Below are 5,385 nucleotides of genomic sequence, written 5' to 3' on the forward strand. Positions count from 1 at the left end.
AGCAATGGCAGTCTCGACTGCGACCTGCACACCCGCCCCTCTGGTGACCTCACCAACCTCCTCTCCTGCCCCCGTCCTCCTCCAGTCCCGGCAGCCTCCTTGGGGTTCCTAGAGAACGGGAGACACTGTCCCGCCTCAGGGCCTCTGCGCTGGATGCTCTTCCCCCTGGAATACTCTTTCTTTAGAACCCAGCATTTTACCTCTTTCAAGGTTTTGCTTAAAAAAAAAAATCTCATCAGTTAGGCCTTCCTTGACCACTTGATTAAAAATTATACCACTCTCCAAGGACTCTCCATTTTTCTTCCCTTGTTAATTTTTTCCATTGCATTCGTCACCATTTGAAAATTATACGTTTTCCTGTTTCCCCCTACTTTAGTGTAATTTCCATCAGGGCATGGGATGTCCGTCTTCTTTATCTCTGTATCCCCCAACACCTAGAACAATGTCAGGCACACAGCAGGAGCTCTATATGTATTTGTAAAATAAATGAATCAATAAATTTAAAAAATCCGTTTAAAACTACTAAAATATTGCTTTTATCTACATATGCTAAGATTCCATGTAAAATTTCATTTTAACATAAAAAATACACCTTTTAAAAATAACTTTAAGGCTATCGATTAAGTCCCAAGTTTTCGTATCATAGAGGGGGAGAGGAAGACCCAAAAAGGAGGAGTCACAAAGGCCCCGTATTGAGTGAACAAGCTTAATCTTCTGTCTTTTACAAGCTCAACTTGTTTTATTTATGCCAGGTTACTTCCAGTATCCTCCGTTAGGAAGAAACCAGGAGTCCATGGCCTCTGGAAGACAAGACGATGCAGAGCATGGACGACGAAGTCAGGTCAGATGTCCCAGAGAACTGGGTAGAGTCAATAGCAGGGTCTCCAGGAAAGTGCTGGGTTTAAAGCTGCAGGGTGAGAAGTCAAAGATTCGGCGGGATAATGACGCAATGTATTGGTAGCCAATGGGATCCAAGAGATACTGGGTAGATGCTCTAATTTGGCTCTCACGGCAGCAGCTATACATGGCCACCTTTGGGACAGCTGCAACTGGGACTTGCCTCCAAATCTTTTCTGGCAATGTGCTGGCTTCTGTGGTTTCTAGACCACTTCCAAACTGCCTCGATATAATCAATGACCCTCTAAGACAATCTAGCCTAATAACCTAATTTTATGAAGGATGCTCTGAGGCACAGCAAGGAAAAGGGGTTTGCCTCAAAGTCGTTCCACTAGAAAAATCAGTGCTGTGACTATAGTCATCGTGTCTGTTCCCCCACCTACCCAAATGCCCTTTCCCCGGAGGATCACAGAAACTCAGGGCCGGGTAATCACATTCAACTTCACCGTGCTCATTTGCTATTTGAATCACCATGAGGAGAGGGTCCCACCTCTCTGCGGCTGTCTCCCGTAACTGGATCCCATCCCAGCCCGGTACAGCCTATCCTTCCCTGCACAGCCAGGAGAGTTAGAATTGCTTATCTGCCTTTATAATAAAATATTTCTGTTGGTTGTATCCAGCGGTGCCCATTATATTTCTGGGGGGCACACAAACACCCCATTCGCTCCTTTTGACCTAGGAAGGCCCTTCAGGAGTCTGCGAACAGCACTCACACCCTACCGAGCCTTCTGTGCTTCAGGCTAAGCTTGTGTAGCTTTCTAGCAATTTTCCTGAGCCCTGGGTTTGCCATCCCTCCCTAGTCTGCTCCATTGCCTCTAGACATGATCCTGTATTTCTGTTGTCCCCCTGGACATGGAGGACAATCCTTGAGCTGGCCCATTCTTCTGAGGGAGTTTGGCCAGGGCAGAGGACTTCTCTCTGTGTCTGGGACCTGCACGTCCACCAGTGCATTTCAAGAGCACCTCAGCTTCGGAGGCAGCCACAGCTCACTGTCTGGACCTGACCATCTAGGTCCCCTACGTCTCCTTCACAAGGATTTGTCTGGCTTCTGGCTTCCAGTCGGGCAAATCAGGAGCACAGAAGTCGTCACTCCCACTTATACAAGAAGAAAAAAGCCGGAAAACCTCTTCTTTAAGTCACTGAGAAATTGCGTTTACAGGGAAAGCCCTAATAATTGGAGGCATAGGCAGAGGGATACAGGGAATTGCAGCTTCTCAGGGCAGAAGCCCAGGAGCTGAAATATCCATGGGAACCAGTACTTTGGTGGGAAAACCCAGTCTGTAATTGATGAACTGCAGGAAGCTTAGCGAGGACACGCCTGAGCGTTACAACCTCCTGGAGGACCAAGTCTTAGGGGGACTCCTACACTTTTATAAATTTTCTCCCCAGGAGGCCTACCGCATTCTCACATTTAAGATCAGAGGAAATCCCCTTGTGCTTCCGGCAGGAGAGGAGAAAGTAGCCATTTGGAAAAGACTCCTAGAGCATTCTGTTCTTAAAAGGGTCTGACCTCAGGGGAACGTATTTTACCAGAGCCTACCTGACTCCGAAGAGGAAAAGTACCCAGCTTCAGCCCACTCTAGCCTCTGTTTTGGGAAAGAAAAATACGCAAGTTTAGCCCCCTCTAGCTTTGCAAATGAGTGAAAGGAAATGCCCTGCTCCAGCCCTGTCCAGCCTTTCTGCCTCACCTAAGGGAGGGGGACCAAGAAGCCCTTGTGAAAGTCACAGCTCAGGGGCCAGGTTCAATAAAATGCCGAAACCGAGTCATGGGACTAGAGTGTATTTTCCTTCTCCCCACACCTCTCACCACATTGATGGAGCTGCCGTATAATCATTGACTTAAAACGAAAAGAGCGGCATTTCTCATACCTTATTTAAGAAGTCTCTAGGGAAATCTAAAGGCAACAGGGGAGACAAAAAAACAAGGAAACCAGAGGAAATTTTAGCCTCTGACAGTTATAGCAAATAGTAAATATAGCCTCACTCCTAGCCAGATAAACAGAAAACCCGACAAAAGGCCTATTTATCCCAGTTTCTTTTACTCAGTGTATCATGTCAGGATTTCAACAAAAAAATTACAAGAGATATTAAAAGACAAAAAACACATTTGAAGAGACAAATCAAGCATCAGAACCAGACTCAGATATGACAGAAATGTTGGCATTATCCAACTTAAAACTTAAACTAACGATGATTAATATGCCAAAGGTTCTAGTAGGAAGAGTAGGCAACATGCAAAAGCAGTTGGGTTATGTAGGCAAAGAGATAAAAGCACTAAGAATAAAAAGTAAATGCTAAAAATAAAAAAAAAAAATCTTGTTACAAAACTGAAGATTGTCTTTGACGGGCTCATTAATAAACTAGACATGGCTGAGGAAAGACTCAGTCAGCCTGAAGAAATGTAAATAAAAATTCCCAAAACTAAAATGCAAAGAGAAGAAAGAATAAAAAAGATAGAATAAAACATAAAAGAATTGTGTGACACTTATAAAACATGTAAATACATGTAGTAGAAACAACCGGAGGGGGAAAAAAATAAAATAACAGAAGAGATGCTTGAGGTAATAATGGCTGAGAATCTTCCCAAATTAATAGCAGGCACAAAACCACAGTTTCAAGAAGCTCAGAGAACATCAGGCAAGATAATTAACAACAACACCAACAACAAAAATCTACACCAAAGCATATCATATTAAACCTGCAGAAAATCGAAGACAACGTCTTCAGTGAAGCCAAAGGGAAAACAATCACCTTACATATTAACATGAATGAGAATTAGATCAGACTTCTCAGAAACCATACAAGTAAGAAGAGAGTGAACTGAAATATTTAAAGAGTTGAAAGACAAAATCCCGTAGAAATTTGTATGCAATGAAATTATCCTTCAAGAATAAAGGCTAAAAAAGATTTTCTAAGACAAAAAAAAAAAAAAAAAAAGAGGAAATTGTTGCCAGTAGACCTGCCTTGCAAGAAAAGTTTAAAAAAGTTCTTGAATGAGAAGGAAAATGATATAGTCAAAAATTCAAATATACATAAAGAAAGAAAGAGAATTTGAAAAGGAATAAGTGAAGATAAAATGAAATATTTTATTTTTCTATATTTAATCAATCTAACGGATAACACTATGTTCAAAATAGTAATAGTAAAATGTATCCAGTAATTATAGCCTATGAAAAAGTGAAATAAGTGACAGCAATATTATAAGGGACATGAGGGAGGAATTGAAAATACTTTGTTGTAAGTTACTTGCAATACCTGTGAGACAGTATAGTTTTATTTGAAAGTGGTCTTGAATTAGTTGTAAATTTATAGTCCAAACACTAAGGCAACCACCCCCTAAAAAATAGCAAAAAAAAAGATATTTGATATGCTAAGAGAGAAAATGAAATCATATAAAATACTATGTTCATTGCAGCATTGTTCACAATAGCCAAGGCCTAGAACACCTAAGTGTCCTTTGATAGATGATTGGATAAAGAAGATGTGGTATATATGTACAGAGGAAAACTACTCAGCCATTAAAAGATAAAATATTGCCACTTCTGACAGTACGAATGCATCTTGAGAATATTATGCTCAGTGAAATAAGTCAGATGGAAAAGGACAAGCACCATATGATTTTACTCACATGTGGGATAAAAAACAAAAGCGACAAATGAACAAACAAAACAAGCAACAATAACAAAAAACAAACTCATAGATATAGACAACAGAATGGTATAACCAGAGGGTAAGTGGGGATGGGTTAGGATGAAGAGGGTTAAAAGGATCAGATGCATGGGGACAGGAGGAGACTAGGATTCGGGTGTTGAGCGCACAATAGAGTATACAGATGTTGTATCATAAAGTTGTACATCTGAAATTTATATAATGTTATTAACCAATGTTACGTCCACTAAATTTAATTTAAAAAATAAATAAAATGCTTAAGTAAAATCAGAAAGTCGAAAAAGAGTGAAAGACAAAACAAGGAAATGAAGACAGTAAATAGAAAAATAGCAACACTAAAGGTAGATATTAATCCAATCATCACAACCATCACTTTAAATGTCAGTTGCCTAAATACACCAATTTAAAGACAAGGACTGTATGAATGAGAAAAAACAAGACCCAACTTTACGTTGCTAGGAGAAACCCACTTTAATTATAAAGACACAGCTATATTAATTAAAAAATTAAGGGATGCAGAAAGATCTATAACATTCTAATACTAACCCAAAGAAAGCTGGAGTAGCTATTTTAATTTCAGACAAGCCAGACTTCAGAACAAGGGAAATTATCAGGTATAAAAAGAGGCACTACATGATGATAAAGGGGTCAATTCTCCAAGAAGTCATAAAATTCCTTAATTTGTATGTGCCTAACCATAGAATATCAAAATACATGAGGCAAAAACTGACAAAGCTACAAAGAGAAGAAGATGAGTTTACTATTATAGCTGGATACTTTATTTATTTTTTTAAACATTTTATTTATTTATTTATTTAA

This window comes from Pteropus medius, unplaced genomic scaffold (genome assembly GCF_902729225.1).
Source record: "Pteropus medius unplaced genomic scaffold, Ma_sr-lr_union100, whole genome shotgun sequence".
NCBI classification, from domain to species: domain Eukaryota; kingdom Metazoa; phylum Chordata; class Mammalia; order Chiroptera; family Pteropodidae; genus Pteropus; species Pteropus medius.